The sequence below is a fragment of the Dasypus novemcinctus genome, chromosome 3 (assembly GCF_030445035.2).
Source record: "Dasypus novemcinctus isolate mDasNov1 chromosome 3, mDasNov1.1.hap2, whole genome shotgun sequence".
NCBI lineage: Eukaryota > Metazoa > Chordata > Mammalia > Cingulata > Dasypodidae > Dasypus > Dasypus novemcinctus.
The window spans coordinates 107593435-107621031 of NC_080675.1; the positions used below are offsets into that span (position 1 = coordinate 107593435).

A 27597-nucleotide genomic window follows, 5' to 3' on the forward strand; every position below is an offset into this window, starting at 1 on the left:
TCTCCTGTTTCCTTAACAATAAAAACACATTCCATATATCCCACATACTAAGTTACCAGGCAAACTTCTTACAACATATAATTGCCATCAACACTAAACAAGCTTGTTAAAATAATGAACTTTTCTTCACTTTAAATATTTAGTAGCATGCGATACCAGAAACAGCCTTTTAGAAGCAAGTTGGCAGGGGAGGCTGGCTGCCAAAAAGTTTTCCTGTTATAAAATTATCTTTTATTATTATTATTAATTCAGTTTTTGTTTAATAATGACTTTTTGGAATTAGCCATTTAAATACCTTAATTTAAACAATGCTTCATTAAACTTTTTAAAGACAAATTTTACCTTCAGAGAAAACATTCCCTTACTTAAAGTTACCACAATACCTTCTACAGTTTGCCACATGCATTTAAGTCCCATGAGTTTATGACAATTAGCTATCCTACTTTAGGACAAAACACACCTTTTAGAAAAAACTTATTAAATTTCAGTCAGCATTCCCACAAACTTTTAACCTTCTTTAATATTCATTTAAGTTGTACATCCTTCATTTCAATCTAGGCAAGAACAACTTTTTATGAAGACTTATAGTAATTTTGATAATCAAGACTTAAAATTTTTATCATTGTAGAGATCTTATTAGCATTTAAACTTATGTATTAATGTAAGTGCTTATTTAATTTTTTGGCCATTTGAATAGAGCTCTTTTAAAAATTTTTACTTATTAATTTATATTACCATCCAGAGGTATCAAAATATACACTGACGTTGAACAAACACAAAACAATTAAAATACACCAATACAAACATACAATGTACGTTGACTCATCAACAATGCTTTTAAATTAAAGAAAACAATTCTAGTAATTCATAACTACTAGAAACTTTACTGAAAGTAAAGTTTTTAACACTTGCGAATATACTTCCACACATCCTGTTTGAGTACCCATTACCCTGATGACTTTGCAGAAAATGTTGCTTACTTAAAAGAAGACTTGAGTCACACTGCTTTGGACGTCACATGACCCTTGACAAGGTCTTTTCCGCTTTTCCTGATACTGATTTGGAAGACTCACTAACTTCTTCAGGCCCCACGTTGGGCACCAGATGTTGGAGATTTGGACCCGAAGGGTATCGGGAATGAAAGAAAGAGAAGAAGGGGAAGGAAACAAAGAGCAAGAATGAGCGAGAGAGCTGGGATCAGGAGGTCTGCGAGTAATAACTCCTCAGACAACTTTATTGTTTACAAGGGGCTCTCTATATACCCCAGTGTACGTGACAACAAGCAGAAACACGTAGCCTATGTGACAATAAGCAGGAACACGTAGCCTATGTGACATCAAACAGTATTACCCATAGTCTAAGGAATTTTAAAAAATCTTATCTCAAGGTACAAAGTCTAAGTGTTCTATTCACTACAAAAGTTATGTGTCATCTTTTCTTTCAGTCTTTAACAGCTTCATCCCATTTGCCGGGAACTCTTAATTACCACATTCCTTAGGTTGCCATGGAGACAGCACATCTATACTTGTGAGACCACTGTGCCTCAGTTTCCAACAGGGCTAGAGTTATTTAGTTATTGGTGTGTGAATTGCCATTTTTTTCAAACTAATAGAAAAATAATCTGTCTAAATCATCTGCATCTTAACTATGTAAAAATCCAATTTTACTCAAAGAACATGATAATCACATGAAATATGGGAGATAAATTATTTATTCTTAATATCAAAATATTTGATTTTTTTTGGTACTGCCCTGGTTTTCAATGGTCCATACATTGTCCTGCTTGGGGTATAAGTTCAAAGTTACTAGGAGAAGAATCATGTTTCCTCTTTGAGAAATGAATATTAACAAAACTATTTTAAAATATGTGAATTCCAACTAAGAGAAAATAAAGAAGGGTGTGATATATCATATATCAGATTCATGGGATCAGAAAACCTAATATTGTGTTAAATTGTTAATTCTCACTAAATTGATCCACAGATTCAATGCAATATTATGGAAATCCCAAAAGGATTTTTTTTGTAGAAATGGACACATTGATTCTGAAATTTATGTGAAAATGCACATGACCTAGAATAGCCAAGACAATTTTGAAAAAAGAAAAACAAATTTGGAAGACTGATCTACCTCCAGTCATCAAGACAGTATGCTAAATAGACATATAGCTCATTGTAATGGACTTGAAAGTCCAGAAATAGATCTGCATATGTATGTCAATTGATTTTTCACAAAGATGCTGAGATAATTCAATGGAGAAAACATAGTTTTTCAAAAAAATGGTATTGGAACAGCTATATCTTCATAAGGGGAAGAAATGAATCAAGACCTATACCTCACACCACAGACAAAATTCAATTCATAATGGATCATGAAACTAAATACAAGATAAAACTTTAAAATAGGAAAGAAAATATTTGTGTGACCTTAGCGCAGACATCTTAGATGGGATACAATAAGCATGAATCATGAAAGAGAGAAATGATAAATCGGACTTCAACAGAATTAAAAACTTATGTATTTGTAAAGTAGCATTAAGAAAAAGAAAAAGAAATCCACAGATTGGGAGAAAATATTTGCAATACTACATCTGACAACAACTTGTATCCAGAGTACATGAAGAACTCTTACAACTAAATAATAAATAGGCAAGCTATCAAATTTTTTTAAATGGGCAAAAGTTTTGAACAGGCATTTCACAAAAGCATGTGTGTGTTTCATTACATGCAATTTATACCTCAATAGTGTTTTGGTTTTTTTTGTAATGGTACTAACTCTGATCACTGACCCTTTAATTCTCTAGTGCAGGGCTAGAAGGAACCTCTCCTCAATAATGATCTGCTTAAGTCCACCTCTTCAGTTAATGTACCACTGATCAACAGTGACCTTTATATCTGAATTATTTCTTTAAAACCTTTGATAGAAACCTTGTTTAGAAACTTTATCAAAGTTATAAAATGAGTTTATGCAAATTATTAAAATTATAGAAAAAAATGTAGTGCTCACATTTAAAAGTGATTTTAGAAGATATTAGAAAATGTTTAATTCACCCAATTTTTTTTCAGCAAGGCAAAAGAACCCAGTTCTATATCCTACTGATTTATTAATTAATACTTTCATATATTCATCTATCCATCCATCCATCCTCTTTCCATCCTTCCATTAAATGACTTGACAAACATTTATAGAACATCAACAATGTGCCAGACCTTGTGCTGGACACTGGGAATTCAGAGAAGAATGAAAATACCTGCTATTGAAGAGCTCAGGACTCAAAAAGGGAAGAGATAGGTGCACAAATACATAAAATATCTCATGGAACGTGCCACCACAGAGATTTCTTCAAAGTTCAAAGATTGTAGGGAGAAGACAGTGACTACTTTTACCTGGATGATTCTGGGAATGCTTCTGAGAGATGGTGACACTTGAGCTGGATCTTGAAGAAGCAGACTTTCTCTAAGAAAGATGAGGACAAGGAGTAGAGAACAGAGATTAGTATTTTGTGGGTCAAGGGAAGAGATATAGAAAGATATGGAAGATGAAAATAATATAGCATGTTCAGGACATCATTACAAGGTCATGTTATTCAGTGGTAGGTTGCATGGGATTTTGAAGGAGAGTAAAAGAAAAGCCTAGAAGAAAATCTACAGTCAAATAATGAACAGCTTTTTACACCATGGCAGAAATTTAGTCATTACCCTGTGAGAATTACAATGCCAGTTAAAAGTATTTATGTAAAGAAGTAATAATTATATTCATATTTTTTAAAAACATGGACATAACCATATTCACAGGGTAGGAGACACATTGATTAAAATGAGAGCCTAAAGAGGAAGACCAATCAGACTGTTTACCTGAGTGAATATAATAGCAATAGAACAAATGAAAGGAATGGTTTTAAGAGATAACTTTAAAAAGAGAATGAATAGAAAAGGTGGCTAAAGAAAAGAGAGAACTCAATAAATACTTGAAAGCATTAAGTGTGGGGCAAGATATGGGGAAGAAAGTGACATTTAAAAATTTAGAAAATATATTTATGCTTTTCCTTTTTAATAAATGGATCTGGGGGAGACTTACAGGGTTAGAAACATACAAGTTAAAAAACAAATAAATGAAAAATGGAGGTGAGAAGAAATGAGTTAAAGTCAAGGTTAAGAAATTTCTCCTGTAGAAAAGGGTCAGCAGTTACTGCATATCAAACTGGAAAAGCTATTGAGACAGAGAAGTGGACGTGGCTCAACTGATAGAGCATCCATCTACCATATGGAAGGTCCAGGGTTTGATCCCCACACCCTCCTGACCTGTGTGGTGAGCTGGTCCACAGTGCAGTGCTGCCACGTGCAAGGAGTGCTATGCCATGAGCAAAGTGTGCCATGCCCCATGTAGGGATGCCCCATGCACAAGGTATGTGACCCACAAGGACAGCCACCCTGCGTAAAAAAGCGCAACCTGCCCAGAAGTGGAGCCACACACACAGACAGCTAATGCAGCAAGATGATGCAACAAAAAAGAGACACAGTTTCCCAGTGCTGCTGGATAATGCACACAGATGCAGAAGAACACACAGCAAATGGACACAGAGAGCAGACAACAGGGTGAAAGGGGAGAGAAATAAATAAAATAAATCTCTTTTAAAAAAAAGCTATTGAGACAAGTGGATAGATGAAATATGCATGCAGAATTCAAGAAGGAGGTTAGACTTGGCAATCAAGATTTAGCAGTTATTGGCATTAGGTGAATGTTTTCTGCAGATTTTTCATTGCTACCTCAGACACAAACCATAAGAATTTCATTAGCAGTGGAAAACATGTTTTTCACGCTAAAATTGAGAATATTGGATTGCAGCTTCCAGTTAACAAGATAGTGGTGTAAGATGCTTCCAAGGGCTGTTAACCCACAGAATTTTTGAACAACTAGCAAGAACTGTCAGAGTCATCTTCCTCAAAATTCGAGGACACAGTAAAAGGTTTGCAATAACTAGGTAAGGACCAAATCAAGAAAAAACATCTTTATAAATGATAGGAGAAGCTTAGAGTGTCCTTGATAGCCTTGGCCTGATCTCCCTAGTATGGAATGGAGCCATACTATGTCATCATAGTTGATTACTGGCCCTGTTCTGGAGCAAGCAGAGTATTTCCTAGGCACATATTAGGTTACTTATATGTAGGTGCCAATCCATCAGGTGGCATTCTGAAAGACTGAGCCAGGAAAATTGTCACTACTTCAATATCCCATAACTTGTCCTGCAAGTAGAAGAGCTTGCAGGCAGCTAAAATAGTGTAAAACAACTAAATCAAAGTGGCCCAGGGCAAAGGATCACATGCTTTAAGTGATACAGCAAAGCACCAATGAGGGGAGAAAAGCTATTTCATCGGAAGTAAAGAGGGCATTTGAATTCCTGTGAACAGGGGAATTCTGAAGACCATGAGCAAGCAAAAGCCCAGGACAAGGCACAAGGCCAGTAAGACAGGAAGGATCCTTGAGTTGATTGTCTTGATAGGCTAAACTCTGAAGAAGAGTACCAGCACAAGAAGAACAAATTTGCAATGACTATGAAAGGTGTTCTATTGCCTTTGTTTGTTGTAGTCACCTCTGTGCATTCAAGGAAACCTGGATACAAACTTATGGAGCAGACAGCTCAGGGACTAAATCCCAGAGGTAAAACTTAAAATATTAAAATGTACAGTGTGCAACAGAAGATGGCAAGACACACAAAGAAACAGGAAATGATGGTCAAACCAAAGGAACAAAATAAAAACTCAGAAACCATCATCAAAGAAGACCAGACACAACAGACAAAGACTTCTAAAAAGTAACCATCAATATGCCCAAGGAGATCATGGAAAACAAAGAGAAAGAACTAAAGAATATCAGGAAAATGGGGAATGGCCAACATGGAAATATCAATAAAGAAATTAAAAATTTAAAAACAAACCAAACAGAAATACTGGTGTCAAAGACCACAATAATTGAAATGAAAGATTTCTTAAAGGGTTTCTTTTTTTAAAACTTTTAAAATTTATTTCTCTCCTCTTTCCCCCACCCCCAGTTGTCTGTTCTCTGTGTCCATTTGCTGCATGTTCTTCTGTGTCCACTTCTCTTGTTGTCAGCAGTACAGGAATCTGTGTTTCTTTTTGCTGCATCATCTTGCTGTGTCAGCTCTCCATGTGTGTGGTGCCATTCTTAGGCAGGCTGAACTTTCTTTCGCACCGGGTGGCTCTCCTTACGGGGCGCACTTCTTGCGCATGGGACTTCCCTAGGTGGGGGGCACCCCTGCATGGCACGGCACTCCTTGTGTGCATCAGCACTACATGTGGACCAGTTCCACATGGGTCAAGGAAGCTGGGGGTTTGAACCACAGACCTCCCATGTGGTAGACGGATGCCCTATCCATTGGGCCAAGTCCGCTTCCCTAAAATGTTTCAATAACAGATTGGAGCTGGCAGAAGAATAATGAACTAAAAAAAAAAAAGAGAGAGACAATTAAAATTATCCAAATTTAGGAGCAGAAATAAAAAATAATTTTAAAAAGAGAATAGAGTCTAAGAGACCTGTAGGACACCATCAAGCATACCAATATACACATTATGAGAGTCCCAGAAGGAGAAGAAAAAGAGAATGGAGTGGAAGGAATATTCAAAGAAATAATGACAAATAAGTTCCAAATTTTTAAAAAAGACATGAATATGCATATTCAAGAATCCCAACAAGCCCCAATCAGAATAAATTTGAAGAGAACTACACCCAAACATATTAGTAGTCAAACTGTCAAATGCCAAGGAAAAGAGAAAATTCTGAAAGCTGTAAGAGAAAAGCAACATGTTACGTACAATGGAGTCTCAATGAGATTGCGTCAACTTTTCATTAGAAACCATCAAGGCAAGAAGGAAGCAGGCGGAAGCAGATGTGACTCAAGTGATAAGGCCTCTGCTTACCATATGGGAGGACCCAGGTTCGATCTCTCAGGCTTCCTGATGAAAAAAGAAGAAGAGAAAGCATTCCTGTGAGGTGAGCAAGTACCTGCGAGAGATGAGCTGAGTGCACATGCAGTGAGCCAAGAACCCACTGGGTGGGCTGACTGCCCATGCAACGAACCAAGTGCCCATGTGGGTGCCCATGTAGTGAGTCAAGTGCCCGTGTGGTGAGCTCGGTTCCCGTGCAGTGAGCTAAGTGCCCACATGGCAAGCTGAGTGCCCACATGAGTGCCTGCATGGTAAGCCAGTGTCCGTGAGGTGAGCCAGTGCCCATGCAGTGAGCTGAGAGCCTGCACAAGTGGCTGCATGGTGAGCTAAGTGCCCACACAGCAGGCCAAGTGTCCACACGGTGTGAGTCATGCTGCAAGATGATGATGCAACAAAAGAGAAACAAAAGCAATAGTCAAGGTAAAGCACAGCAAAGACCAGGAACTGAGATAGCACAATTGACAGGGAACCTCTCTCCACATCAGAGGTCCCCAGGATTGAATACTGATAAATCCTAGAGGAGAAAGATGAGAAGAGAAGACAAAAAGAGAAACAGATACAGAGGATCATTCAGCAAATGAACACAGCAAAAACAGTAGGGCAGGGGAGAAAGAGAAGAGACTAAATAAATAAATAAATCTTAAAAAAAAAAAGGGAAGGAAGCAGGGTGAAATATTTAAAGTGCTGAAAGGAAATAATTGCCAAAAAAATTTCTATCTAGTAAGACTGTCTTTCAAAAATGAGGGAGAGATTAAGACATTCCTAGATAAACTAAAGCTGAGAGCATTCATCACCTCTACACCTGCCCTACATGCCATGCTAAAGGGAGTTCTTCAGACTGAAAAGGAAGAACACTAGGCAGTGTATTGAAGCTATATGAAGAAATAAAGACCTCCAATAAATGTAACCACTTGCATAATTACAAATGCCAATACGATTGTAATGATTTTTTGTTATGTAACTGCACATTTTACTTCTTATGGGTTCTGAAAGGCAAATGCATAAAAAGTAATGATAAGGAAGCGGACTTGGCCCAGTGGATAGGGCATCCATCTACCACATGGGAGGTCTGCGTTTCAAGCCTGAGGCCTCCTTGACCCATGTGGAGCTGGTCCACACACAGTGCTGATGCACGCAAGGAGTGCCTTGCCATGCAGGGGTGTCCCCGCGTAGGGGAGTCCCATGCGCAAGTAGTGCACCCCATAAGGAGAGCCACTCAGCGCAAAAGAAAGTTCAGCCTGCCCAGGAATGGCGCCGCACACACGGAGAGCTGACACAACAAGATGACGCAACAAAAAGAAACACAGATTCTCTGTGCCACTGACAACAACAGAAGCGGACAAAGAAGAACATGCAGCAAATGGACACAGAGAACAGATAACAGGGGCAGAGGGGGGAAGGGGAGAGAAATTTTTTTTTAAAGTAATAATAAAGCTGTTGTCTTGATCATATAATGTCTAAAGATATAATTTGTAACAAATACAACAAAAAGGTGGGGTGAGCAAAAAAGCATAAGAATAGTGTATATGTATGCTGTTGAAACTAAGTTGGTATCAAATCAAATATGATTATTATAGATATAGGCTGCTAAATTTAAGTCCCATGGTAACTACAAAGAAAATATCTGAAAAATGTATACAGAAAGAAATGAGAAGGGACACAAAATGGTACACTACAAAAAAAAATCAAATAAATAAAAAAGTAGCTATTAACAGAAGAATTGAAGGACAAAAAGATATAAGACAAACAACAAATAGGAAAATTGCAGAAAAGTATCCTGCATTAGTAGTTACTTTAAATGTAAATGGATTAAATGCTTTAATCCAAAGGCAAAGATTAGTAAAGAAATAAAAAAGCATGACCCAATTATTTGCTGCTTACAAGAGACTCACCTTAAATTCAAAGACACAAGTAGGATGAAAGTGAAAGTATGAAAAAATATGTACCATGCAAACAGTAACCAAAAAAGAGCTGGGGTGGCTATACTACTATCATTTAAAACAAACATTAACTCAAAACCTGTTACAAGGGACAAAGAAGATCAGTATAGACTGATAAAGGATTCATTCAACAAAAAGCCATAATAATAATAAATACATATGCTCCTAATGGCTAAGTCCCAAAATATATGAAGTACATATTTGCAAATTTGAAGAAAATAATAGCTCTACATTAATAGTAGGATACTTCAATACACCACTTTCAATAATGGATAGAACATCTTCACAGAAGGTCAATAAAGAAATAGAAATCTTGAACACTGCTATAAACCAATTAGACCTGACAGACATATATAGAATGCGTCACCCAGCAGCACCAGAATACATAGTCTTTTCTAGTGCACATGGATCATTCTCTAGGCTAGACCATATATATGAGGTCACAAAACAAGTACCAATAAATTGTTTAAATTTGAAAACATACAAGGTATCTTTTCTGACTACAATGGAATGAAGGTAGAAATCAACAGGGAGAAGGAGAAAATTCACAAATATGTGGAAATTAAACAACAATCTCTTAAATAACTAATGGGTCAAAGAAGAAACCACAAGAGAAACTAGAAAATATCTAGGCAAATGATGATGAAATCATAGCATACCAAAATGTATGGGATATAGCAAAGACAGTGCAGAGAGGGAAATTTATAGTTCTAAATGCTTACATTAAAAAAGAAGTATCTCAAATAATAGACCTAACCTCACAACTGGATGATCTAAGTGAAGAGCAAACTAAATCCAAAGCAAGCAGAAGAAAGGGGAAAACAAAGATCAGAGCAGAGATAAATGAAATAGAACAAAAAAAACAATAGAGTTAAATCAATGAAACCAAAAGTTGGTTCTTTGAAAAAAATCAATAAAATTGACAAAGCTTTGGCTAGACTGTCAAGGAAAAAATAGAGAGGATACAAAATCAGAAATGAAGGGCAAGACATTTCTACTAACCCCACAGAAAGAAAAAGGACTATTAGAAAATACTATTAACAACTGTATGATAATAAATTAGATAACCTAGATGAAATGGACAAATTCCTAGAAACACACAAACTACTAGACTGACTCAAAAAGATACTGAAGATCTCAACAGACCAATAACAAACAGTAAAGAGATTGAATCAGTAATCTGTCTACACCCAACAAAGAAAAGCCCAGGACCAGATGGCTTCACTGCTGAATTTTACCAGACATTCTAATAAGAGGTAATACCAATCCTGCTCAAACTCTTCCAAAAAATTGAAGAGGTAAGAACACTTCCTAACTCATTCTATGAGGCCAATGTCACCCCAATAGCAAAGGCAGATAAAGATATCACAAGAAAGGAAAATTATAGACCAAAAGCCCTTAGGTATAAAGATGCAAAAATCAAAACAAAAATGCTAGCAAATTGTATCCAATGACACATTAAAAGAATTATACACCATGATCAAGTGGGATTTGTCCCTGATATGCAAGTAAATTTCAACATAAGAAAATCAATTAGTGTAATTCACCACATTAATAGAACAAAGGAAGAAAATGGCACGATCGTCTCAATTGATGCAGAAAAGGCGTTTGACAAAATCCAGCACAGTTTCTTGATAAAAACACTTAGGAAACTAGGAATAGAAGAAAACTTCCTCGAGATAAAAAAACACATATGAAAAGAATCACAGCTAACATCATAATTAGTGGTGAAAAACTGAAAGCCTTTCTTCTAAGATAAGAAAGGGCAAAGAGATCCACTGTCACCACTGTTATTCAACATCAGAGCAATTAGGGAAGAAAAAAAAGTATCCAGGTTGGAAAGGAATATGTAAAACTTTTCCTATTTACAGAAGATATGACTCCATATACAGAAAAATCCTAAAAAACACATGAAAAAGCTACTACAGCTAATAAATGAATTCAACAAAGTGACAGGGCACAAGATAACATGGAAAAATCATCAGTGTTGCTATACAAAAGTAATAAAAAATATAAATAATAAATCAAGAAAAAAATTCTATTTACAATAGTAACTAGAAGAATCAAATATCTAGGGATAAATTTAACCAAGTATGTAAAGGACGTATACTGCAAAACATTGTTGAAAGGAAATCAAAGAAGGGAAGTGGATTTGGCTCACTTGATAGTGCATCTACCTACCAGATGGGAGGTCCAGGGTTCAAACCCCGGGCCTCCTGACCCATGTGGAGCTGGCCCACGTGCATTGGTGATGTGCACAAGGAGTGCCGTGCCATGCAGGGGTGTCCTCTGTGTAGGGGAGCCCAAAATGCAAAGAGTGCACCCCATAAGGAGAGCAGCCCCGCATGAAAAAAAGTGCAGCCTGCCCAGGAGTGGTGCTGCACACATGGAAAGTTGACACTGCAAGATGATGCAACAAAAAAGAGACGCAGTTTCCCAGTGCCACTGACAAGAATACAAGTGGACACAGAAGAAAACACAGCAAATGGATACAGAGAGCAGACAATGGGGGCAGGGGGAAGGGTAGAGAAATAAATTTTTAAAAATAAATAAAATAAAATGTTAAAAAAATAAAGAAATCAAAGAAGACCTTAAATAATAAAAGGATATCCCATGTTCATGGACTAGAACACTAAGTATTGTTAAGATGTCAGTTTTACCCCAAGCAATTGACAGATTCCAAGCAATTCCAATCAAAATCCCAAAAGCCTTTTTTGCAGAAATGGAAAAGATAATCATCAAATTTATATAGGTGGGTAAAGGCCCCAAATAGCCAAAACTATCTTGAAAAGGAAGAACAAAGTTGGAGGTCTCATACTTCCTGATCTAAAAACTTATTGCAGAGCTACAGTAATCAAAACAGCATGGTTGGGAAACGGATTTGGCCCAACTGATAGAGCATCTGCCTATCACATAGGAGGTCCAGGGTTCAAACCCAGGGCCCCCTGGCCCATGTGGTGAGCTGGCCCACATGCAGTGCTGATGCGCACAAGGAGTGCTGTGCCATGCAGGGGTGTCCCTGCATAGGGGAGCCCCTTGCACAAGGAGTGTGCCCCTCAAAGAGAGCTGCCCCACATGGAAAAAAAAAAAGTGCAGCCTGCCCAGGAGTGCCACAACAAAAAGGGACAGAGATTCCTGATGCCAACAACAAAAATACAGGTGGACACAGAGAGCAGACAATGCAGGGGGGGGGGGGGAGAGAAATTAATCTTTAAAAAAAGAAAAACAGCATGGTGCTTGCACAAAGACATGCATATAGACCAACTGAATTTAACTGAGAGTTCAGAAATAAACTCTCATATCCATGGCCAATTGATTTTTGACAAAGGTGCCAAGTCCACTCAATGGGGAAGGAAAAGTCTCTTCAGCAAATGGCTCAGGGAAAACTGGATATCTATGTGCAAAAGAATGAAAGTTGTCCCCTACCTCACACAATATACTTAAATCTCAAAATGAATCAAAGACCTAAATATAAGAATTAAAACTATAAAACTCCTAGAAGAAATCATAAGAAATGATCTTCAGGGTCTTGCATTATACAATGATTTCTTTATGCCAAATGCATGAGTAACAAAAAATAAATAAATAGATAAATGGGACTTCATCAAAATTAAAAACTTTTGTGCATCAAAGTACTTTTTCATGAAAGTAAAAAGACAACCTACAGAATATTTGGAAGCCACATATATGAAATATTGTTTACTGTCTTGAATAAAAAGGAAACCTTACGCATCAACAGCAAAAGAAAAACAACTCAATCAAAAATGAACAGAAGTCTTGAATAGATATTTTTCCGAAGAAGATATACAATTTGTCAAAAAGCACATGAAAAGGTGCTCAATATCATTAACCATCAGGTAAGCATAAATCAAAACCACAATGAGATATCATTTCACATCCACTAGAAAGGCTATTTTTAAAATGGAAAATAATAAGTTTTGGAGAAATAGGAACACTTGTTCATTGCTAGTAGGAACATATAATGGCATAGCCACTGTGGAAAACAGTTCAGTGGTTCCCGAAAAAGTTCATTATAGAATTACTATAAGACCTGGCAATCCCACTTCTAGGTATATATTCAAAATAATTGAAAGCAAGGACTCAAACAGATATTTGCACACTGATATTTATAGCGTCATTATACACTACTGCCAAAAGATGGAAAAAACCCAAGTGTCCGTCAATCATTGAATGGAGAAACAAAATGTGGTATATGCAATGGAATATTACTCAGCCATAAAAAGGAGTGAAGTTATGATACATGCAAAAATGTGGATGAAACTTGAAGACATTGTGTTGAGCCAGACGCAAAGGGACAAATATTGTATGATCTATCATATGAAATAATTAGAATAAGTACATTCACAGTGTCAGAAACTAGAAGATATTTATCAGGGGATAGGATGCGGATAGAGAATTGGGAGTTAATGCCTAAATTGTACAGAGTGTCTATTTGGGGTGATGGAAATGTTTTTGTAATAGATAGTGATAATGATAGCACAACTGTGTGACCATAATTAACAACATTGACTTATATATTTGAATGTGGTTCAGTGGGGAAATTTTACCTTGTATATATGTTACTAAAATAAAAATTTTTAAATTCTATAGGCCTATAGAATTTAGCAAACCCTAAAACAAACCAGGTATGATAGTTAATAAAACCATTATAAAAATGTTCTTTCATCCATTGCAACAAATGTAGGATGGTATATGGGAACTCTGTATTTCATGCATGATTTTTCATAAATTTACAACTTCTCTATTTAAAAAAAGATAGAAGCAAACCAGGTGTCCATTAACAGATGAATGCATAAACAAAATGTGACAATGCGCAAAAATAAGTAGCATTTCTGTACACCAATAATGAGCAAGATCAGGAGGAAATCAAGAAACAAATACCATTCACAATAGTAAATAAAAAAATCAAATAATTAGGAATAAATTTAACTAAAGAGGTAAAAAACTTATACACTGAGAACTATACAAGACTGTTCAAGGAAATCAAAGAAGACCTAAATAAATGGAAGAATATTCCTTGTTCATGGATAGGATGACTGAATATTATTAAGATGTCTATCCTACCAAAACTGATCTACACATTCAATGCAATCCCAATAAAAATCAACACAGCCTTCTTTAAGGAACTAGAAAAACTAACTATGAAATTTATTTGGAAAGGAAAGAGACCCTGAATAGCCAAAGACATATTGAAAAAGAAAAACAAAATTGGAGGAATCACACTACCTGACTTCAAAACATACTACAAAGCTACAGTAGTGAAAACAGCATGGTATTGGCATAAGGAGAGACACACAGACCAATGGAATTGAATTGAAAGCTCTGATATAGAACCTCACATATATAGCCATATAATATTCGATAAAGCCACCAAACCCTCTCAACTGGGAGAGAGTGGCCTATTCAACAAATGGTGCCTGGAGAACTGGATAGCCATATGTAGAAGAATGAAAGAGGATTACCATCTCACACCTTATACAAAGATGAACTCAAAATGGATCAAAGACCTAAATATAAGAGCCAACACCATAAAAACCTTGGAAAGCAGTGTAGGGAAACATCTACAGGACCTTATAATAGGAAATGGATTCATGAATATCACACCAAAAGCACGAGCAGCAAAAGAACTAATAGATAAATGGGACTTCCTCAAAATTAAAGCCTTCTGCACCTCAAAGGAGTTTGTCAAGAAAGTAAAAAGGGAGCCCACACAGTGGGAGAAAATATTTGGCAACCATATATCTGATAAGAAACTTATAACTTGCATATATAAAGAACTCATATATCTTGAAAATAAAAAGATAAACAACCCATTTAAAAAATGGGAAAAAGATTTAAACAGACACTTCTCCGAAGAAGAAATACAAATGGCTAAAAAGCACATGAAAAAATGCTCCAAATCTCTAGCTATCAGGGAAATGCAAATCAAAACTACAATGAGATACCATCTTACTCCCATAAGATTGGCAGCTATGAAAAAAAACAGAAGAATACAAATGCTGGAGAGGATGTGAAGAAAGGGGAACACTCATCCACTGCTGGTGGGAATGCAGAAGGATCCAACCATTCTGGAGGACAGTTTGGCGGTTTCTCAAAAAACTAACCATAGATTTGCCATATAACCCAGCAATACCACTGCTGGGTATATACCCAGCAGAACTGAAAACAAGGACACAAACCGATATACGTACACCAATGTTCACAGCAGCATTGTTCACTATCGCCAAAAGTTGGAATCAACCCAAATGCCCATCAACAGATGAGTGGATCAATAAAATGTGGTATATACACACAATGGAATACTACTCGGCTGTAAGAACAAATACACTACAAACACACGTGATAACATGGATGAATCTTGAGAACCTTATGTTGAGTGAAGCAACCCAGGCATTGAAGGACAAATACTACATGACCTCAATGATATGAAATAAGCAAGCTGCCTCAGAGAGCTAGAGACTGAACAATAGGCTTACAGAAAGTCGGGGGGTGGAGGAAGGATGTGAGCCAACGTCTGCAGGGGTGGAATTTATGATGAGCTGGCGGTAAGTATAAACACAAAGAAGAGATAAAATGGGGGCAAGGGGTTGCCTTTGGGTGGGGCTTTGCGGGTTTGAGGGGGGCTGGGGATGGGCGGAGGGGTAATATTGCCCAAAAAGTGGGGGGAGGGAGGGGTAGCATACGAACATAGGAGAGTGTCAGGTGTTGGTTGAGAGTAAAATGCTGAGAAAATCATATCAAAATATAATTAAGAGGGTTACCTGTTTAGGATGCTCGGAGGGGATGGTCTGATGCGGGACAGGTTCCTGGGGAATGTCTGAATGCTCATTTTGCCAGAGTGGGTGGTACCATTGGGTAGAGACCCAAGTAGTGAGAGTGGGGGTGGACCCACATCCTGGGGAGGACTAATGCCATCAAATAGAGGGAACTGTATCTCTCGAGAGAAAGGGTGGCTCCCAGGGCATTGGGGCAGTTGAGCAAGTTAGGCCCTGAACACTGTTGCAAGTATCTCTGGACGTGGCTCCTCGGGAAAAGGAGGTTGGCTGTCACTGTGGGCACCAAGGGGATGGGAAAATGGATGTTAAATGTGTGGAACCAAGGTAAAAGTGGGGTAAGAGAGGAGTTTCACGAGAGTACACAAGGATAGATATAAAACATGTAATATTACACCATAAACATATAGGGGACGACAGACTGATAATGTAAAACATAGGTTAACTAACAATTTAGAAAACTGTATATCCTAAAGTATGCACCACAATGTAAGCACAGATGTCACCTTGTTTGAAAGCTATTGTCTCAGACTCTGTACATCACTTTAAGTAAATATGATGTGAATAGGTTGTAAGAGTATCGCTGTGGAAGGGAAAAGGTTTTGTGGTGGATGTGTGGGAGTGCTGTACATTGTATATATGAATTGCTGTGGTCTAGGGCTCTTGTGAAGAGAAGGTCAATAATTAGGGAAAAAAAAAAAAAAAGAAAAAGATAAGATGTAGAATTTTTCCAAGTCAACACGTATTCTATATCTAACCTTTAAACCCATTGCTATATGCCATTTCACAGAGTGGCTCAACAATGGCAGCGGAGGAATACTGGTATAGGATACTATTGACAGGAGATATATGGCTGACAGGGAGCTATACAGGGCATATGTCCAAGGTGCATGGTAATGTTTGGATATACTCATAGTGGCAACAATTAAAAACTACAGCTGGGAGGGTACAGGGTTCCTGGCCGGGGGTGCTCTGTCGTGGTTCCTAGGGGAGCAGCGGCAGTCCCCCAGGTGCAGCGGCAAGGACCGGGAAGGAATGAGGGTCCAACAGTGAGCCCCTGATACTAATGACTATGCTTGTGAGCCTATATGCCTGAAATAAGAACAAGGCCTAGAGCAGCACTGTGCCTAGAAATTTCCTCCTGACAGCCTTCATGTTACTCAAATGTGGCCAGTCTCGAAGCCAAACTCAGCATGTGAATGCACTGCCTTCCCCCCAGCATGGGATATGACACCCGGGGATGAGCCTCCCTGGCACCAAGGGATCACTATCAACTACCAACTGATGATGCAACTGGAAAATGACCTTGAATTGAAGGTTCGATGTGGATCAGCAGAATATCCCTGTCTATGTAAAATAACATGACTTTAAAATGCTGTTTGACCTAATGTAAGGGGGAAAAGGAAAGGAGAAATTAGTTTATATGGCTACGAGTCTCTAAAAAAGAGTCTGGAGGCTGTCAGAAGGATTGCCCTTATGCACAACTGAGCAGAGTCTAAGAGACAGATGAAGTAGATACAATCCCCAGGTATTGGTTCCTTGGAGGGCTAAAGAGACCCATGGGTTCTATGGTCATGGCAGAAGGGGTTCACTGCCATGTCAGATGGCCCTTCTTTGGAGATGGTGTTTCTGCGTGATGAAACTGGACTCAGATGGGATCTCTTTTCATAAGACTTTCATGCTACTTTACTGGAATTGTAGTTGGTGTTGGGGTTTAAGATATAATTAGGGGATTTGAATCTCTGGACTGACAATATGATAGCCAGGCCATGAGCCTCAACAGACTCCAGCTCCTACAATCGGATTTATTGGACTCACCTCACTCAGCTAAGATGGAGTTGAAGAAGGACAACCACCACACCATGGAGCCTAGAGAGCCTATAACTGAAAGCAGGAGGATTGCATCCAGTATCCATGTGGAATCTGAGCCTCCTCTTGACATAGAGGTGCAACGGACACAACCAATCCAAGGTCCACAGAGAAAAGGTGGCATTGAAGTGGGAAAAGTGGACATGGTGACTGATGGGTATGGGGAATGGCAAGAAGAGATGAGATGTGGAGGTGCCTTTGGGACTTGGAGTTGCCCTGGACGGTGCTTCAGGGGCAATCACCGGACATTGTAAATCCACCCAGGGCCCACTGGATGGAATGGGGGAGAGTATGGGCCATGATGTGGACCATTGACCATGAGGTGCAGAGATGCCCAGAGATGTACTTACCTAATGCAATGGATATGTCATGATGATGGGAGTGAATGTTGCTGGGGGGGGAGTGGTGGAGTGGGGGTGGTGGGGTTGAATGGGACCTCATATATTTTTTTTAATGTAATATTTTTACAAAATCAATTAAAAAAATAAAATAAAATAAAATATATAATGTTAAAAAAAGAAACAAAAAACACACAAAATGTGACATATACATATAATGGAGTATCATTCAACTATAAAGAGGAATGAATTTCTCATACATGTGACAACATGGATGAGCCTTGTAGACAGTTGTGTTGAGTGAAATACTAGATGCAAAGGTACTAATATTATATGATCTCTCTTACATGAAATGATTAGAATAAAAAATTCATAGAGTCCAAAACTAGACTATAGGTTAGCAGGGGCCATGATGTGGGTAGGGAATGGGAAGTTAATGTTACAGAGTTAATCTTTGGGGAGAGGAAAAGTTTTGATAGTGGATGGTGATAATGATAGCACAATATTATGAATGTAATGAACACAACTGAATAGTAAGTATATTTGAATTTTGTTAAAAAGGGAATTTTAGGTTATACACATGCTACTAGAATAAAATTGTTTTAAAAAATCATAGGACTAAAAAAAATCATAGGACTATACAACACAATGAATCTTAATGCAAATCATGAACTGTAGTTAATATTACAACTTAATTTGTTGTTTAAAAAAGGTGCCATACTAATGCAAGAGAACTTTGTATTTATTTTCTGCATTAATTTTGTAAACCTACAACTTCTCTAATTAAGAAATTATTTTAAAAAGTCAGAACATCAAAGACTATCAATGAAAGGTTATGTCAATTAAATTGTCACCAAGCCCTGTTTACCAAATGGAATTTCAAATGATTCTAAAATCTAAATATGTATGGTAGAATTCTATATTAAGATCAGAGTAGCAACACTTGTAACTCCATATCAGCTGTTAAAATTATCCAAGTCTCACCCACAATCAATGGCAAAGGCATGTTCCCTATTGTGTGACGTGATGACTGAGATGCTTTTTGCCACCCCTTCCTTTAATATTGTACACATGCCAAGTGAGTTCAGTCCTGATCTAATAATTTCAGAAAAAACAAATGTTCAACCATAACCAAAATTTATTTTTTAAAGATAACTCCTGGGAAGCAGATTTGGCTCAACTGAGAGAGTGTCTGCCTACCACGTGGGAGGTCCAGGGTTCAAACTCAGGCCTCCTGACCAGTGTGGAGCTGGCTCACGCACAGTGCTGATGCGTGCAGGGAATGTTGTGCCACGCAGGGGTGTCCCCAGAGTAGGGGAGCCCCATGCACAAGGAGTGTGCCCCATAAGGAGAGCCGCCCCACGTGAAAAAAATGCAGCCTCCTCAGAAGTGGCACCGCACACATGGAGAGCTGATGCAGCAAGATGATGCAACAAAAAGAGACACAGATTCTCGGTGCCTCTGACAAGAATATAAGTGAACACAGAAGAACACACAGCGAATGTACACAGAGAGGAGACAACAGTGGGGGGGGGGGGGCCAAGGGGAGAGAAATAAATAAAAAAAAATTTTTAAAGATTTATTTTTTTAAAAAAGATAACTTTTGTTTACCATAAGCCCATCTATGCTTCCTTGCAAAGTAAGATACACTTTCAGATTTTCTCTGTTGTTGACTAAGAGAAATGACACATATGCAAGTGGTTTAAAATCTCAACTAACTCCATTACCATTTGACTTATAGCTATTGGCCTCATATACAGAATCAGAGTATGGAGTTGGAGAATTGATATGCATTTTAAGATATGCATTTAAGGGAATTCTTTACAGTTCTTTAACTTTTTAAGAATATCCACGTGGCATTTACCTGGAATTCCCCTTCAACAACTAGTTTCAAATCTTTATTCATTTCATAAATAAAATCTCTGAAACCATATGGTTCTGAACAGTTTAGAGGACACAGTCAAGTAAAATTCTTCTACATTTTCTTATTCGGTAAAGCATTTTTCTCTTATAGAATGTCAAAGCTTTCACACTATTCTATAGTCATTCTTACCTTATGATATAATGCTTTGAAATATGCTTGCTTTTATTTAGACTGAGCTTGTCACCTACAGTTAAACAACATCAAAGTAATATCTAAATAGCATCATCCTTATGCTGTGGCACTACTGATTTTTAATGTTTCCATGCTGAAGAGAATAGATATTCAGCTTCTCTATCACTAAGTAGTGAGTTTCAACAGCAACAAAATGATAAGGAAAATATTGGTGCTCATTGACATCTGAGCTTACCATAGCCTTTCTTTCAAAGGCAAAAATATATTAATAAACTTTTATGAAGGTCTAGTATGGAAAAATGAATTTCAAAGAAGAACAGTGTGAATGCAGTATTTTGCTTTCAAGTTCAGTTGATTTTTATCTTGAGTAATAGCTTAAAAGATTAACCAGCTATTCATTTCATAAGCTTGAACATACACCTCACAGTGGAAAATAAATTGGCTTTTGGAGTTCCTGGATAAAGTATTATTCAAAAGTGACTCCATAGTCATTTAAACATAGAGTTAGTTTTGTGACTGACATCAGTGAGAAATCTGTCTCATGTAAAGAAAGCAGTAGGGATAAACTTTAACTCAAAGGCAAGTTCTTCTGGTCCCTCATCCACAATGTTTATCCCAGTGGGATATGATACAGTCTGTGCAATTGCTATGCTCCACAGTAATTATAAAGAGCAATAAAATGTGGTATGAATAGAACATGTAACAAAGAACAGCAGTAGATGGTAAAATAAACCACTGGTTATGCCAAAACTAGTAACTTATTTACTCATGCAGAGTCAGTGAGTTAAGAGGTCAGATGAGCCTGTTGTTTAAACCTCACTAACAGAACACGTGGTTTTCTGTTTCATTGTTTTCCACAATTCCTTCAGAACCATTTTAAGGATTATATGAAATTGACTGGGTTTCATTAATGGCCTATGTAAGAACACACACTGATCATATCTTTGAAAGTAAGGTCCAAGGCATTCAACATAAGCATCTGCCTTTTTGCAGCTTCTAGAAAGAGGTGGAGCATTTATATAAGACCTCTTGTCATAAATACAGCTTTCACTATCATAGACAACAACATCCATCTTTTTTAGGAATTGAAGTAATTGCGCTCTATGACACCCAAAGCATCTTTAAAATGGTATGTATCATGGTGTACTCTAAAAAGCAATGCACTTCTCATTGATCTTCCCATTTTACTTTGATTTAAAATGCAGATCTTTCCTTCCTATTGAAATCTTTGCATTTTTATTTATAAATGTATAAGGAAAAATCCATTTCAGACATACGCAGCCACATGAATTATGTTTGGTAGTCGAAACAGTGTGCGCTTATGTCATGGATTGAACATCCTCCTTTATTAGCATGCTATTTATTGCCACCAGCTGCACTGCTTCGCTAAGAAAGTTCTTGACACCAGCGATTGCTTTTCAGCACCACTGCTTCCGGCTGCTTCCAGGGGCTTCTATTTCCAAACGTAGCCACCCCTCGCAAGCTCTTCCTTCTGCTACACAGATACCCCCTGTCATCGTGATGCTAGGGAATCAATGGGGGATGCGACTGCACCCACTCTCGCTCTATGATCTCCCAGGCTGTAAATCTCCCGTGGCATCGAGATTTCTCACCAAATAGCACTGGCCTGAGAGCTGTCATATGCCTTCAGGGAATCTACCCATCAGTAATAGATTTTTTTTTTCAAAATTAAGAGGTGAATTTAGCTTGTGATCAGAGTCATTGGTGTGTCTCTCAGAAGAGAAGCACGGTGCATTTCAGCAGTAGACATTGGTCTCTATTTTGTTACATTTTACAGCAGGAAAAACTAGACAAAGGTAATTACTCTTCTTCTGTTAAAGACTATTATTACACTTGCATGAACAGCTAACCCTGCTGTTATTTTCTCTGCCGCCTGTGCTGATGGCATCCAGACCATCCAAGCAGGAAAGGTGTAGAAATGGGGGTCTCAGCTCATTTCCGACTGCTCAGTAAGTCCGCTTTGAAAGGTAATCTTCCAAACTACAAATGTGTGTGCCAACACACCAGCACGTTCTATTATTTGTTGACAGGATCTGTGGCCATGTCTTCTGAACGCCAGTTTGAACGGGCTCCTTTTTTTTAATGCCTCCGCATGTAATTGGGCTCCCAGAGCCCACAGAGCTAACAGCAGCAGTCAGTGACAGGGGGAGACCTCCCTCCGTTAACAGGGAATGGAATTTCCTTGCTCTCCTCTGGTAAGGAAATTCCCTTCGGTCAAGGTTGAGGCTTTCTGCTGTGTGGGGAGGGTGAGTTTATGCAGAAGATACCTTAACCTGCGATCCTGGAGAGCTCTCTTGAAGTGGTGTCAAGCCCTCAAGCCTTCATAAGCAGCAAATTTCTCCCCTTGACTAAACAAGAGGACAAGCAGAAAATTGATTTCTAGACATTACCTTTGAGATACAGACTGAAAATCAGAACTTCAGGGCACTGTTTGCCCCAACCAAAAGCACAGGCAAGACAGGCCCTGAGTGTTCATTTCAGGCTTGAAAATGCAGCTGTTAGACTTGAGGTCCCCTTCTGAGAAAAAGTCATTGCCTCCACCCCTCCCACTTCGGATTTTGCTTCTAATTCAACAGGGTATTGGGCTAAAACAATACGGATGTGTGGCCATTACTTACAATAACTTTCACCTGAGGTCCACCAACGGTTTGGCAGGCAAGTGTCATAATCCCCATCAAGGTAAGGCAGACACCAGAGCACAAAAATTGTGACCTCTGATTTCCCCGCCGCCATCCACTGGCTCAGGGGAGTGAACGGATGCCAGACACTCAACTTCGCTTTTGTTTGTTTTGTTTCTTCTTGAGCCAATCGCCAAAATCAGATTGAGTAGAAAAAGTTGAAAGGATAACGTGGATTCAAAGCACATCACATGGAACAGGGAAAATACTGAGTTAAATAGGAGGGTCGGTGTTGGTGAAGGTTCCCTTGTATCTCAGTATCAAAAACAGCATCCTGAAAGGAGCACCTGGAGACTCTGAACTCCAGGTTGCCAACCTAGGAAAATGAAGAAAAAGAGTGATGGGATCTCAGTAAAATAATTTATTTCTACTAAAAAGTAGATAATTTTTTTTAAGTTATAATAGGTGATCAGTGGTGGATAATTAAATTAATTAAAGATATTAGCGGTGAAGAATGCATTTAAAACAATTTTAAAAAGAGGATCAAGTTTAAAAATTGAAAGAAAAAGGATTGCCAGGAAAAGACAAACATGGAATAGAATCCCAGAACATAAACTTGACTTAAGGAAGCCAGAAGAAATATGATTACTGTCTTCTTTCAAGATATTCTCCATTTATTACATCAGATCAACAGAATAAACATCATTAAATGGCACTTGCAATTATCATTCATATCAAATGGAATTAATTGACTCAATCCATAAACTTTTATCTTAGTTGCAAGGAAGCAAAATATGCAATTATAGCAGTTATGTGAATAGAATGACAGAAAAATCAAGTTGAACCTATTTCCTATCGAATTAAGCCAGATTGTCTGTCGGAATCGGCTGTGCCACTTATTTGCCATGTGACCTTGAGCAAGTTGAATAACTTTTCAATGCCTCATCTGTGAAATGATTATAACAAGCTTATCTATCACCTAGAATTGCCAAAGAAGAGTAAATGGATTTGTATGTGTTAAGCATCTAATAAATGCTAGCTATTTATATATATATTTATTATAATTTCAAAATATTATTTTAAATTAATATATAGAAGAGTTTGCAACTCTCTTTTTTATGTAATGGCATAAAACATAGTTTACACCTCTATACTATTACTTAATACAGTAATTTAACTTTCATGAGTAGATTAATCTCTTTACTCCAGATGTTACCCTCTTTTTTCACTTCACTGCTTACTAAAACCAAATACCTCTTTCTCCCCACTTAAAGAGCTCCTAAAGTCCCTCTTCCCCCACAGAAATTTATATGACTTATGTAAGTAAAATGATAAATCTCCTTCCCCTTCAGTTTCAACGAGCTACTTACACAACACAAACATGGAGTGCACCAAGGCTTGTAAGTCAGTGTTTACATTACATCCTAGCCAACGCTTTTTTTTTTTTTTCAATATGCACAGTTTAAAATATAGGCTTCTTGCCAGGGCAAGAGTTTTATATGCTTAATTTATTTTCTAGACTACTCATACTTGACCACAGTTGGGGTTGGGGGTGGTACTTCTAGAATATTTTGTGCTGCCCATCACCCAAAAAGTAAGCATGGGGTGAAAAGACCAAAGACCTGTTTCAGCCTTCACATCTCAAAGAAAAGATCCTGACAACAACCATGAAGAACAATTCAGGAGAAAAAGGGTGGCCCCATGAGAGATGTATTCCCCGGTCTATCCTCAAACTATGGCACATTTTAAAAGCACTGTCATCTAGCTTAAAAAGAACATCATTAGGAGCCATAGAGAGGAAAAGAAGTCATGTCAGGCCAATCTGAGAATGTGAAAAATGTGAAAAAAAAAGCTTTCACTTGATGGGAGAGCCCTCACCCCATGCCCACCCTGGATTTTATAAATCATAGCGTCTAGTCTAAGCACATTACATTTCCATACTCCAGGGACAATTTTGTACTTCCCATCTGAATCAAATCACCTATATTGGTATCTGCTATAAAAAGTCAATAAAAATTTTTAAAAGGACTATTTGAGGCCTCAGAACAATGAATATTCCACCTCAAGGAAAATATAAGGAGGTACCATGATCTAAGACAATAGTTTTTAAATTTGGCTATTCTTTGGAATCACCAAGTGACCTTTAAAAATACTAACACTTGTTCCCACCGCAGACGTTTGGTCTGGGATGTATCCTGGGCATCAAGATTTTTTTTTTTAGAACTCCTTGCATGGTTCTAAAGTCTAGCTGAAAAACTGATCTATAAGCAAATAACCTGAGCACTGATCAGTGAAGGCAGTAAGAGCATGCACTGTGCCTGGGCTTTATCGTGACTTGGCTCTAGAGGGCAACTGACAATGCAACAAAACACTGGGGCCTGGGACTGGCTCCTTGTTAGTCAACTGATCAACCTACAAACATTATTGAGCATTTACCACGTACAAACAGTTCTAGTTTGGTTCTTCTCAAAAGGAATCAGGTAATCTACAGTTATTCTTCTTTAAAAATGAACCCCCTTCTGGCAAACACTTTCCTTTCTCACCTTCTGTAATTACCTACCCCAATTCTTCTCCACAAGGGGAAGTGAGGTAAATATTTCTGTGGCAATTCTTCTCTTCTCTAAGAAAATTAGGTAAAAATAACGCATAGCTATGATAACTTCTTTGCAATGTTAGAAATAAGGGAGGGAATACAAACATATAAATACATTTTTTCTATGTTTCTTTATAAAGTAAAATTGCACAGAAGTCAACAGGCCAACAAGCAAGTCAAGGGACCAACTATACACACTCACCCATCTGGTTTCCACGGAGCTTAAGCTTCATCAGAGGAGAAGTGATAATGGATGAAAATGAAGAACAACAAATTATACCAAGGACAGAGATAGACAAAGCAAGGAGTTAAAAAAGGTATGGAATGAAGAGTGGAGGAAGGGGAAAGAGAGGAAGAAAGCAGATATCTTCATTGTACAGGAGGTCCTTATCACCTAAGGACAATTGGTACCCATTAGAGGCATCTCCCAGTGAATGCACTAAAAATGGAACCATAATTTGATAGCAAATAGTTCAAAAGGATTTACTTAGAACAATTTATAAAACGAAACTAAAAAATATGAAAGGAAATACATTTTGTTTATAAAACTTCTTAGAATCAAGAAGAGTGAAACAAGTATTGATTTATTGTTATTTTTCCAATAAAATTGTAAGACAGTATAATACACCTTCATTTCACTTTTGACTATCATTTTGGGGAAATATTTAAAGGTTTTTTTTCCTTTCGGTTTTTCTAAGTGACTCTGAAGCTTTTGATATTCACATTCTCCATTTATTTATTTATTTTTTTAAAGATTTATTTATTTATTTCTCTCCCCTCCCCACCCCAGTTGTCTGTTCTCTGTGTCTATTTGCTGCTTCTTCTTTGTCTGCTTCTGTTGTTGTTAGCAGCACAGAATCTGTGTTTCTTTCTATTGCGTCATCTTGTGTCAGCTCTCCGTGTGTGCGGTGCCATTCCTGGGCAGGCTGCACTTTCTTTCACACTGGGCGGCTCTCCTTACAGGGTGCACTCCTTGCGCGTGGGGCTCCTCTACGCGGGGGACACCCCTGCGTGGCACGGCACTCCTTGCATGCATCAGCACTATGCATGGGCCAGCTCCACACGGGTCAAGGAGGCCCAGGGTTTGAACTGCGGACCTCGCATGTGGTAGACGGACGCCCTAACCACTGGGCCAAGTCCGCCGCCACATTCTCCATTTAGTCATCTTCCTCCTTGATTTTTCTAGTTGTTTACTAATTTCACTCTGCCAGATCTGTATGTGTCTAGCAGTCACTTTAAATGCTATTTAAAGTTCATCAACATTACTTTGATTTCATAAAATTGACATCTTTTTAAAGATATGTAGTTTCTCTTTGTAAACAATTTGATTACATTGTATCTAAACTGTTGACTTTTTACATTATTTGATAGCCAGTGAAAGACTGACCAGAGCATTGGCCCAAATGCCCTGCTAAACCAGAAAAGATCACAGAACAGGAACTAATTATATAAGTGATTAGTTCAGTAATGAAGATTTTAAGGTAATAGCTACTTTCTCTAGACTACTTCATAACATCAGAACTTTGATATGAATAATCAAATAAGGGCCTCATGGATAAAAGCCAGGTTTCAAAGTAAATCCAAGTATCTTACGTTTGTACTCCTTTTCCTTCTACTCCAAGGATAGTTACTAGCTACCTTGGGAAGCAAGACTTGCAAGTTAAGTCAGGAGTGGTTCCTGTTATGTTCTCCCACAGATGAATTGAGAGTAACAAGAGTAAGACATTTTATGGAAGTTATCTAACAGATGACCAAAAATTAATTTCTAATTGGACACCATTTCAAGAGCTGAAAAACCATACTTATGTGTAAGTATATTTTATAGGAATTATTATTAACCATTTTTATAAACAGTTGTGTATAAAAGTAACTGCTAAAGCCTGGATGAGTAAATGATTTGAAATCTACAATTGCGATGTCTCTTCTTATTCAGTAGAGGTTGACTTACATGGAGTTGAAAACAGTACGACAAAGGGATCATAAACACCATTGTAGCTGGACCAGAAAACATTTAGGACAAGTCTGCTATCTACATCATTGGAACCCCCCTTTGCCTATTCCACATAATTGACTGAAGTAAAGGTATGTTATCTACACATTGCTTTCTATCATACTTAATTTTAAAAATCTTCTTAGAAAAGGGACAGAGGGAAGGGAAATACATCTCAATGTTCTCCCCTCAATGAACCCTCCCAATTATTTAGCTACAAAGTTCACAGAGTTAAATGTACATATAAGAATTGAGCAGGGCAAATAATTAAAATGTTCCAAATTTGTTGCATCAAAGCTCGCCGTGGATTCTTGGAAGCTAAAGAAATCCCAACAATTAGCTTTATAGTATGTGCTATAAAATAAATCCAAAAATTTCAGATTAATTAGTAGATGTCAACCTAGATTTGCAAAAGG

The 27597-nt window shown here is 37.8% G+C and overlaps 1 long non-coding RNA gene across 1 annotated transcript in view; it reads right to left on the reverse strand.

Annotated features, from left to right (window-relative positions):
• Positions 1–980: 980 nt before the first annotated feature.
• LOC105745350 (uncharacterized) overlaps positions 981–27597 on the reverse strand; it is an 84099-nt gene continuing 57482 nt past the window's right edge. The window contains exons 4-5 of the long non-coding RNA XR_011648400.1: positions 3387–3456; positions 981–1079 (exon numbers count right to left, since the gene is read on the reverse strand). This is a non-coding gene — a long non-coding RNA (uncharacterized lncRNA). The remainder of the gene's footprint in view (positions 1080–3386; positions 3457–27597) is intronic.